Source organism: Chiloscyllium plagiosum, chromosome 1 (assembly GCF_004010195.1).
Source record: "Chiloscyllium plagiosum isolate BGI_BamShark_2017 chromosome 1, ASM401019v2, whole genome shotgun sequence".
In the NCBI taxonomy this organism is placed as follows: domain Eukaryota; kingdom Metazoa; phylum Chordata; class Chondrichthyes; order Orectolobiformes; family Hemiscylliidae; genus Chiloscyllium; species Chiloscyllium plagiosum.
Window position 1 is genome coordinate 10,173,024 of NC_057710.1, and position 12,164 is coordinate 10,185,187.

Genomic DNA, 12,164 nt, shown 5'->3' on the forward strand with positions numbered 1-12,164 from the left:
AGACATCGATTCTCCTGCTCCTCAGATGCTGTCTGACTGGCTGTGCTTTTCTAGCACCACAATCTTCGACTCTGATCTCCAGCATCTGCGATCCTCACTTTCTCCCTGTTGGGTTATCATGCAGACACTTAATTAAGTTGGTAAGTGCAGTGCCTTCTTGGTGTTGTCTGCTGGACAGGCATCGGTGGACGAAGCTGATGGGGTATCTGTTGTTAGCAGAGACTTTGTATAAGTGTTCCTCTTCTTCTTTGTGCAGTTCTGGTGTGTTGCTGTGTGTCACAGCTCTTTTGAGTAGCGTCTTGACACAGCTCCATTTGTGGACGTTGCAGTGGTTGCTATGGTAATTGAGGATCTGGTCCATGTGGATGGGGTACCTCTATACTTTGCATGTAAATCCTCCATTGGTCATCTGTTCTACCATGATATCTAGGAATGGGAGTTGATTGTTGCTTTCTTCCTCGCTGGTAAACTTGATACCAGTGAGTATATTGTTGATGAGGTGGTGTGTTTCTTCCAGTCTAGTACATTTGATGAAGACAGATGTGTCATCCACATGCCATATCCATAGTTTTGGTTGGATCAGAGAAAGAGCTGTGTTTTCAAGTCTCTGCATGACCATGAGACAGGAGAGACGATAGTGTGCCGTTGACCTGTTGGGATGTCTGGCCGTTGAAGACAAAGGTCTTCATAGTCTAGTAGCTTGAGCATGTCGGCTATGCTGATAGGTGTTGCTGGTGGTCATTGTGACCGGGTCCTCTAACAGTGTGGCAATCGTTTCCTTGGCTAGTGATATGTCAATGGAGGTGAGTAGGGCTGTGACATCAAATGAAACCATGATTTCATCCTCGTCAATTTAGTGATACTGAGGTTGTCAATGAATTCCTGGGCTGATTGAATGGAGTGGATTGATCAACTGGCGTTGTAGTTCCTTGGATAGTTTGTGCCCTGGTATGCCTGGGAGGGAGACTATGGGTCTGAGTGGGATGTTTGGTTTGTGTACTAAAGGCTGGGGTTGTTTCCTGGTTTCATCCGGAGGTAGTCTGTTTTGGTTATCTGTCCTGTTTGTTTAAGTTTGTGCAGCGTGTATGTAACCCAATAGCCTGGAGTGGTGTTGGTTCTTTCTCCATCTGTTGGTACATTTTGGTATTGTCCAGCAGTGTCAGTGCTTTCTCAATGTAGTGCTGTCTGTTCATTATAATTGTTGTACGTCTATTGTCTGCTGGTAGTATAATGATATTTTTGTCCGCTTTGAGTCCTTACAGTGCTTTTCTTTCTGGTGTGCCAAGGGTGTTCCACTCATTTCTCCAGGTTAGTGTGGAGAGTATGGCTTATCGGATTGCCTGCTGTGTCTCGTCTGTAAGTTGGTTGGTCTTTAGTGTTAGAACAACAGCACTTCACAGAAGTGGTACTGATGATGTTATCCAGTATGGTAATCAAACCCAACAGCTTGGTGAGCTCACCAGCTACCTCATCCACAATCCAGGCTACAGATCTTCACAAAAACCTTAAACAACCCATTTATTCCTATTACTATCACCCACTTTGATTTTGCATTAAATGTCTTATGTTGGACTATCCAAAAGCTTTTGAAAAATCCAAATGTACTGCAGCTATTGATTCTCCTTTTTCTATTCTGCTAATTAAGTCCTTAAAAAAATGCCAGGAGGTTTATCGAACCCAATTTCCTTTACATAAATCTATTCTGACTTAGTGTAATCCTGTCGATATTAGCCTCCTCCAATTGCACAGGCCAGTCTTCAGCCAATTTGATTCACTCCACATGGTATCAAGAAATGGCTTGAAGCACTAGATACAGCAAAGACTATGGGCCCTGACAATATTCCGGCAACAGTACTGAAGACTTACGTTCAGGAACTTGCTGCTCCACTAGCCAAGCTCTTCCAGTGCAGTCACACAACTGTCATCTACTTGACAATATTGCCCAGGTATGTCCTGCATACAAAAAGCTGGACAAATCCAACCTGGCCAATTACTGGGTCATCAGTCTATTCTCGATCATCGGTAAAGTGATGGAAGGGGTCATCAACAGCGCTATCAAGCAGTACCTGCTCAGCAATAACCTGCTCAGTGACACCCAGTTTGGGTTCCATCAGGGCCACTCAGCTCTTGACCTCACTACAGCCTTGGTTCAAACATGGACAAAAGAGTTGAATTCGGGAGGTAAGATGAGATTCACAGCCCTTGACATGAAGACTGCTTTGGACTGAATGTGGCATGAAGCAGTCCTAGAAAAACTGAAATTAATTGATTTTAGGCAGCAAACTATCCACTGGTTCAGGCCATACCTGACAGATAGGAAGATGGTTGTGGTTGTTGGAGTCAGTCATCTCAGCTCCAGGACACCTCTGCAGGAGTTCCTCACGTTAGTGTCTTAGGCCCAATCATCTTCAACTTCTTCATCAATGACCTTCGCTCCAACATAGGACCAGAAGTGGGAATGTTTGCCAATGATTTCACAGTGTTCAGCACCATTTATGACTCTGAAACAGTCCATATTCAAATGCAACAAGATCTGGACAATATCCAGGCTTGGGTTGACAATTGGACTCACCACATAAACACAATGGCTACAGGAGCAGTCCAGAGGCTAGGAATACAATGGTGTGTAACTCACCTCCTGACTCTCCAAAGCCTCTCCACCATCCACAAGGCACAAGTCAGGAACGTGATGGAATCTCCCCACTTGCCTGGATGGGTGCAGCTTCAGCAACACTCAAGAAACTGAACACCATCCAGGACAAAGCAGCCCACTTGATTAGCACTACATCCACAAGCATTCACACCCTCCGCACCACCAATGCTCAATAACAATAGCGAATACTATCTAAACGATGCACATCAGAAAGTCACTAAAAATCCTTAGACAGAATCTTCCAAGACCATGACCATTTCCTGGAAGGACAAGGGCAGTAGAATTCTGGGAACAGCACTCCTACAATGTCCCCTCCAACCCACTTACTGTTCTGACTTGGAAATATATTCCTGTATCTTTACTATTGCTGCATCAAAATCCTGGAATTCTTTCCCTGGTGACATTGTGGTGTACCTACAGCATGAGGACTGCAGCAGTTCAGGAAGACAGCTCACCTCCACCTTCTCAAGGGCAACTAGGGGCAGGCAATAAATGTTGGCCCAGCCAGCAATGCCGACATCCAACCAGTGAATATAAATTAACAGCGGATCTCGCATTCACTGTCATTTGTAGATTAGCGTTCCCCAAACAAGGTGTTCATGTACACCTATCCTTGATTATAGACTCGAACAATTTTCCCTGGTCTATAATTCCCTGATTTTCAATGTTCTTAAAAAGTGGAACGACATGAAAGTTTCCAATCCAATTCCGTATATCTAGGGAATACTGAAATATTATAGTTAGGGTGTCTACAATGTGCTCTGATTGCCCTATTTTAGAAAGGATATTATTAAACCGGAGAGTGTTCAGAAAAGATTTATCAGAATGTTGCCAGGAATGGAGGGTTTGAGTTATGAAAATGGGCTGGACAGGCTTGGACATTTTTCATCGGAGCGTAGGAGATTGAGGGACATAGAGACTTATAAAAATCAGGAGGGGTATAGATAAGGTGAATAGTAAAGGTCTTTACCGAAGGTGGGGGAGTTCCAAACTGGCAGGCATATTTTTAAGGTGAGAAGAGAAAGATTTAAAAAGGAGGCGAGGGGCGTTTTTTTTTTGTACAGAGAGTGGTTCTTGTGGAATGAACTGCTAGAAGAAGTAATGGCTGAGGGTGCAGTTACAACTTTTAAAAGACACTTGGATAAGTACATGAATAGGAAAAGTTTGAAAGGATATGAGCTAAACACAGGCAAGTGGATCTGGTTTAGTTTGGGAACCTGGTTAGTATGGACTATTTGGACTAAAGGGCGTGTTTCTATGCTGCATGACTCAATGACTCTCAGCACCAGCACCAACAGCTGTGACAAACACTTTCATTTCAGTACTTTCTCCCTTTCACTCAGTTTAGGAGGAGACAGCCCATAAGAGGGCTTCTATGAACCTTCTCTGGACTGCCTCCAATGCCAGTATATCTTTCCTTAGATAAAAGTGTTCACAGTATTCCAGCTGTGGCCTGGCTATAGCCTTGCATGTTTTAGTGTCAAGATTAGAGTGGTGCTGAAAAAGCACATCAGGTCAGACAGCATCCGAGGAGCAAGAAAATCAGCGTTTCGGGCAAAAGCCCTTAATCTTTCCTGATGAAGGGCTTTTGCCCAAAACGTTGATTTTCCCACTCCTCTGATGCAGCCTGACCTGCTGTGCTTTTCCAGCACCACTCTAATCTTGACTCTAATCTCCAGCATCTGCAGTACCCACTTTCGCCTTGCACATTTTACCAAAACCTTCCTACTTTTATATACTTCATTCCCTTTGAAATAAAGGCTAACATTCCATTTGCTTTCCCGATTACCCATTGAACTTGACAGGAAGTAGTCTCTCAGTATCTACTTTATCAGGCTTGCTTTGAACCTTATTTCAGAACAAGATCATCACTCGTTCTTCTAAACGACAACAAGTATAGATCGAGCCTGCTCTGCCTTTCCTCTCAAGACACCTCTTCGTCCCAGGAGTGAAATTGCCAAATATGCAAGTCTATCTCTCCCCTTAAGTAAGGAGTCTGAAATTGTACACTGTACTCTAGGTGTGGTCTCACGAATGTTCTGTGAAGCTGTGGCAGAATGTATTACATTTACCCTGCATCTCCCTTGGAAGAGACTGACCGTTTAAAAAATTCTTGTGTTAACTGTATCAGACATGCCATTTCATCAGTGTCCTCTTTTGAAAAGACTCAAATTTTTGGTCATTAATTAACAATTTGCTACTTGTTCATCTACCCCCAGAAGGCAAAGTACACTGGGTTGTACTTTGCCTAGCTTAGTTTATGTACCTTTTACCTTTGCAATTAGATTTCTATGATGTGTAGTCTGATAGTAATAACTGTGATAAGATTGTGTGGGCTGAAAGCCTTTATCGTCTGCCAATTCACAAACTATGTCCAGATTTCAATCTGAAGACCTTCCTGCACAGACCCTTCCTACTCTCCACCTCATGAATTTCCTCCCCTATCCTCCTAACAGCAGAGGTTTGGTCTCACACCACAGTTGTTCCATTAAATATTTTTGTTATTTATCAGTGAGGAAAGGATAGAGTTAAAAGGACAAGTTAAAAGGATGGAGTTTCAAAATTGTGAATGGTCGTATGACTGCTGTCTGGAAAGACATCATTGTACTGAAAGTAATCAGCATTCCAAAAGACAGGAGCTGCATTAGGCCATTCAGCCCATTGAGACTTTCTGCCATTCAACCATGGCCGATTGGTTCTCAATTCCATTCTACTGCCTTCTCCCTGTAGCCCTTGATCCCCTTGCCAGTGAAGAATCCATCTATCTCTGTCTTAAATAGACTCATTGACTTGGCTTCCACAGCCCTCTGCAGCAATGGGTTCCACAGATTCACTACCCTCTTACTGAAGAAATACTTCCTCATCTCAGTTTCAAAGAGGCTCTCCTCATTCTGAGTCCTATTAGTTGAAACATCTCAGTATTCTGTAAGTTTCAATCAGATCCCCTTTTGTACTTCTAAACTCCATCAAGTACAGACCCAGAGTCCCCAACTGCTCCTCATTTGCCAAACCCTTTATTCCCATAATCACTCTTGTAAACCACCTCTGGACGCACATCCTTCCCAACATGAGGTTCCCAAACTGCTCACAATATTCTAAATGAGTCTGACCAAAGCCTTATACTGACTCAGTCGTACATTCCTGCTTTTGTATTCCTGTCATCTCCAAAATGAATGCAAATACTGTATTTGCCTTCTAATCGCCAACTGAACCTGAATGTCAACTTTAAAAAAGTCCTGAACTGGGCCTCCTAAGGCATGTTTTGCTTCATATTTCTGAAGCCTTTCTCTGTTTAAATAATAGTTTCTGCCTCTATTCTTCCGATCAAAGGTATGCTGCCATTTTGCTGTTCCAGCAAAGTGACAGAAGAGTAAGACATTCTAGGCAGAGCTCCTTTGCTCCACCCATTCTTTTCCTTTTTATCCCTTTCTTTTCAAACTTATGACTTCACCTTACCAGACAAATGGAGGAGCCCGGAGGCCATGGCGAGTCCCAGTGAGTCCAGGCAAAGTCCAGAAGCTTGTCCCAGACCTGGTCTGCATAGGGGCAGCAAGTCCAGGTGAGACCCGGAGGCCAGTCTCAGGCTAGGCTGGTGTAGGGGTAATGGGTCCAAGTGAGACCCAGAGGCCTGTCCCAGGCTAGGCTGGTGTAGGGGCAATGAGTCCAGGTGAGACCCAGAGGCCAGTCCCAGGCTAGGCTGGTGTAGGGGCAGCAAGTCCAGGTGAGACCCGGAGGCCAGTCCCAGGTTAGGCTGGTGTAGGGGCAATGAATCCAGGTGAGACCTGGAGGCCAGTCCCAGGCTAGGCCAGTGTAGGGGCGATGAGTCCAGATGTGTCGTGGAGGCCAGTCCCAGACCAGCATGGGGGCAGTGAGTCCAGTGAGTCTAGGAGGCCTGTCCCAGGCCAGGCCAGCATGGAAGTAGTGAGTCCAGGTGAGTCTAGAAGGCCTGTCCCAGGCCAGGCCAGCATAGAGGTAGTGAGTCCAGGTGAGTCTCAGAGGCCTGTCCCAGGCCAGGCCAGTATGGGGGCGGTGAGTCCAGGTGAGTCTAGGAGGCCTGTCCCCGGCCAGGCCAGCATGGGGGCAGTGAGTCCAGGTGAGTCTCGGAGGCCTGTACGAGGCCAGGGCAGTGTAGAGACGATGAGTCCAGGTGAGTCTTGGAGACCAGTCCCAGGCTAGGCTGGTGTAGGGGCAATGAGTCCAGGTGAGACCCAGAGGCCTGTCCCAGGCTAGGCCAGTGTAGGGGCGATGAGTCCAGATGTGTCGTGGAGGCCAGTCCCAGACCAGGCCAGCATGGGGGCGGTGAGTCCAGGTGAGTCTAGGAGGCCTGTCCCAGGCCAGGCCAGCATGGAAGTAGCGAGTCCAGGTGAGTCTAGAAGGCCTGTCCCAGGCCAGGCCAGCATGGGGCGGTGAGTCCAGGTGAGTCTAGGAGGCCTGTCCCAGGCCAGGCCAGCATGGGGGCAGTGAGTCCAGGTGAGTCTCGGAGGCCTGTACGAGGCCAGGCCAGTGTAGAGACGATGAGTCCAGGTGAGTCTCGGAGGCCTGTACGAGGCCAGACCAGTGTAGAGACGATGAGTCCAGGTGAGTCTTGGAGGCCAGTCCCAGGCCAGGCCAGCATGGGGGCGGTGGGTCCAGGAGGGTCCCAAGGACTTGGTATATTGACTACAAATCGAGGATTTGTTAAAAAGAAACCTTCTCTATCTTTGTTCTAATACCAAACTTTATTTATGTTTCTCTGCACAAATCAACAACAAACAGTGAAGTATTCTGTACCTAAGTACCCCAATCTTAATGTGGCACCAAAGCAGTGACATTATAAACTTTTCACTGCACTTGTTCAAGTGCGTGTGACAGTAAAGGCTATTCTATTCTAAGTGCATGACCTCACACTTGACTACATTGAATTTCATCTGCCACTCTCTCTTAGCTTGTCCAAGTCCTTCTGCAGCCTCCCTGCTTCCTGCCTCCTGCCCTTCTTAAACAGGGCTATCACATTAGCCATTTTCCAGTTCTCTTGGACCCTCCCTGACTCCAGTAATTCCTGAAAGATCACCATTAATGCCACGTTCGTATCCCTCCATGCCCACCTCAACGAATTCAAAATCCGCCATGATGTGGAACTCTTCTTCCACTGCCTCCGCCTCATGCCACCTCTTTGACAAAAACTCTCAACCTCCCTCGGATGACCCCTTCTCCCACCTCTTACCTTCCTCCTCGATTTGGTAACCACCTGAAGGCCTCCTACCATCCCTAGACCTCTTCAATGCAGACTGCTGACGTGACATCAGCTGCCTCAATCCACCCCCCCCACCCACTCCAACATCACCCCCTCCGAATGTGCAGCACCCCACTCACTCCGCAACAACCACCAGTTCACTATCAAACCCACTGACAAAGGGGCAGTGGTAGTTTGGAGAAATGACTCTGTTCCACAGAGGCCAAACACCAGCTCTCCGTCACCACGTCCTACATCCCCCTTTCACACGATCCCACCGCAACCCATCAGGCCAAATTCAAATGCTCTGTGCCCTCATTGCCTCTGGTGATGTCCCAGCCCCGTACTGACCAGTTCTACCTGCTCGCCAAGATCCACAATCCATTGTCTCAGCATGCTCCTGCCCCACCAATCTCACCTCATTCTACCTCAACTCCATCCTCTCCCCTTGGTTCAGGCACTTCCCACCCACATCCGCTACACCAACCACGTCCTCCATCCCTTCAGCAACTTCCAGTTGCCTGGCCCCTAGCGCTTTATCTACACTCTGGATGTGCAGCCCTTATACACATCCATATCCCACAAGGATGGCCTCCAGGCCCTCTGCTTTTTCCTCTCCAATAGACCCATCCAGTCCCCCTCCACCCATACCTTCCTCCGCCTCACTGAACTGGTCTTCACCCTCAATAACTTTTCCTTTAACTCCTCCCATTTCCTCCAAATCAAAAGGTGAGGCCATGGGCACCCGAATGGGCCCCAGTTACACCTGCCTAGATCAAACAGTCCCTCCTCAGTACCTACACAGACGCTGTGCCCCAACTCTTCTGCCGTTACATCGATGACTGTATTGGTGCAGCGTCCTGCACCCAGGCTGAGCTGGAGCAGTTCACCAACTTTGCCCAAAACTTCCAACCCACCCTCAAATTCACTTGGTCCATCTCAGATACCTCCATCTCCTTTCTTGACCTCTTCATTTCCATCTCTGGCAACAGTATCCAGACAGACTTTTATTACAAACCCACTGACTCTCATCACGACCTGGACTACACCTCCTCTATTAGTTCTAAAATGGTGATGGAAAAGGATAGACCAGATCTAAAAGTTGAAGCTCTAAGTGGAAAATGGCTAATTTTGATGGTATTAGGCAAGTACTTTCAAAAGCTGATTGGGCACAGATGTTCACAGGTAAAGTGACGGCTGGAAAATGGGAAACCTTCAGAAATGAAATAACGAGAGTCCAGAGAAAGTATATTCCTGTTAGGGTGAAAGGAAAGGCTGGTAGTAATAGGGAATGCTGGATGATGAAAGAAATTGAGGATTTGGCTAAGAAAAAGAAGGAAGCGTACATCAGGTATAGACAGGATAGATCGAGTGAATCCTTAGAAGAGTACAAAGGTAGTAGGAGTATACTTAAGAGAGATATCAGGAGGGCAAAAAGGGGACATGAGATAACTTTGGCAAATAGAGTTAAGGAGAATCCAAAGGGTTTTTACAAATACATTAAGGACAAACGGTTAACTAGGGAGAGAATAGGGCCCCTCAAAGATCAGCAAGGTGGCCTTTGTGTGAAGCCACAGGGGATAGCGGAGATACTAAACCAGTATTTTGCATCAGTATTTACTGTGGAAAAGGAAATGGAAGATATTGAATGTAGGGAAATAGATGGTGACATTTTGAAAAATGTCCATATTACAAAGGAGGAAGTGCTGGAGGTCTTGAAATGCATAAAAGTGGATAAATCATCAGGACCTTGGTCAGGTTTACCCTAGAACTCTGTGGGAAGCCAGAGAAATGATTGTTGGGCCTCTTGCTGAGATATTTGTATCATCGATAGTCACAGGTGAGGTGCCAGAAGACTGGAGGTTGGCTAACGTGGTGACACTGTTTAAGAACGGCAGTAAAGACAAGCCAGGGAACTGTAGACCAGTGAGCCTGATCTCGGTGGTGGGCAAGTTGTTGGAGGGAATCCTGAGGGACAGGATGTGCATGTATTTGGAAAGGCAAGGACTGATTCAGGATAGTCAACATGGCTTTGTGCTTGGAAAATCATATCTCACAAACTTGATTGAGTTTTTTGAAGAAGTAACAAAGAGGATTGATGAGGGCAGAGGAACGTGCCCTTCGGCCTACAATGTTGTGCCAAACAAGATGCCAAATTAAACTAATCCCTTCTGCCTTTGGTCCATATCCCTCCATTCCTTTCATATTCATGTGCTTATCTAAAAGTCCCTTATATGCCCCACGTCTGGCAGCATATTCCAGACTCCTACCACCCTCTGTGTAAAACACTTACCCCTCACATCTCCTTTAAACTTTCCCCCTCTCACATTAAATACATTCCCCCCAGTAATAGACATTCCAACTCTGGGAAAAAGATTCTGATCATCAACTCTATCCATGCATCTCATAATTTAGACTTCTATCAAGTCTCCCCTCAGCCTCTGCAGCTCCAGAGACAACAACCAGAGTTATTCTAGCCTCTCCTGATAGCTCATATCCACTAATCCAAGCAGCATCCTGGTTAACCTGTTCTGCACCCCCTCCAAAGCCTCCACATCCTTCCTGCAATGTGGTGACCAGAAATGAACACAACACTCCAAGTGCAGCCTAACCAAAGTCTTATAAAACTGCAACATGACATCCCAATTCTTGTACTCAATTCCCCGACCAATAAGGGCAAGCCCACCTTATGTCTTCTTTCTCACTGTATTTACTTGCGTGGCCACTTTCAGGGTGCTATGGACTTGAACCCCTAGATCCCTCTGTACGTCAATGCTCTTCAGAGTCCTGCCATTAACTGTATACTTTTCCTTAACATTAGATCTCCAAAAGTGCAGCACCTCACACTTACCCAGAATAAACTTCATTTCTCCTCCCAGATCTGCAACTGACCTATATCGCGCTGTATCCTTAGACAACCTTTTATACTATCCACAATTCCATTGATCTTCGTATAATCTGCAAACTTAATAAACCACCCATCGACACTTTCATCCAAGTCATTATATATATTACAAACAGGAGGGGTCTCAGTACAGATACCTTTGGAACACCACTAGTCACAGAACTCCAGCCTGAAAAACAACCTTCCACCTTCTGCCTTCTGTGGGCAAGCTGATTCTGAATCCAAGCGGCTAGGTCACCGTGCATCTTAATCTTCTGGATGAGCCTACCATGAGGGACCTTGTGGAAAGCCTTACTAAAATCCATGTAAACTCCATCCACTCTATCTTCATCAATCATCTTTGTCACCTCCTCAAAAAATTCAATCAAATTCGTAAGGTATGACCTGCTCTGCACAGTCATGTTGAGTGTCCTGAATTAGGCCAGGCTTTTCTAAATGGACATAAATCCTATCCCTAAGGATTATCTCCAATAGCCTCCCATGGTTTTTACATGGTTCGCATGTATAATGAACTTCCTGAGGAAGTGGTGGAAATGGGCACAGTTACAACATTTAAAAGGCACTTAGATAAGAATAAGAATAGGAAAGGTTGGAGGGATGTGGACCAGGAGCAGGGAGGTGGGACTACTTCAGCCTGGGGTTATTTCAGCATGGACAAGTTGGACCGGAGGAGTTTATTTGTGCTGTATGACCCTATGAGTCTAAAATATCAATATTTTCCTCGTTACTATCATTTATGAAGAAGGGTCACTGGACAAGAAACATTAACTCTGATTTCTCTCCACAGATGTTGCCAGACCTATTGAGTTTTTCCAACAATTTCTACTTTTTGTTTTTGTTGTTAGTCCAATGTCATACTTAAGAAATGCCATATTATCAGAGGTGTTATCACTTGGAGACTTTAAATGGAGATTAGGGCGGCATGGTGGCTCAGTGGTTGGCACTGCTGCCTCACAGCACTAGGGTCCCAGGTTCGATTCCAGCCTCGGGTGACTGTCTGTGTGGAGTTTGCACATTCTCCGTGTCTGCATGGGTTTCCTCTGGGTGCTTCGGTTTCCTCCCACATTCCAAAGATGTCATGCTAAATTGCCCATAGTGTGTTAGGTACATTAGTCAGAGGGAAATGGGTCTGGGTGGGTTACTCTTCGGAGGGTTGGTGTGGACTGGTTGGACCGAAGGGCATGTTTCCACACTGTAGGGAATCTAATCTAATCTAATCTAATACATTTGCTCTCAGATGGCTGTGGAAGATCACAGCAGGAATTAGAGAAGAACAGAGGAGTTGTCATCGCTAAAATAAAAATGAACAAGTTATTACAGTTTCTGAATCCTCTTGGTATGCAATCGGGATGCATTATTTCCTGCATTACAACTGTGTCCATGTAGCCAAGAAA

The 12,164-nt window shown here is 45.9% G+C and overlaps 1 protein-coding gene across 1 annotated transcript in view; it reads right to left on the reverse strand.

Annotated features, from left to right (window-relative positions):
- Positions 1-12,164, reverse strand: part of thnsl2 (threonine synthase-like 2) — a 60,341-nt gene that overhangs the window by 30,157 nt on the left and 18,020 nt on the right. The gene's annotated exons all lie outside the window — the stretch shown is intronic.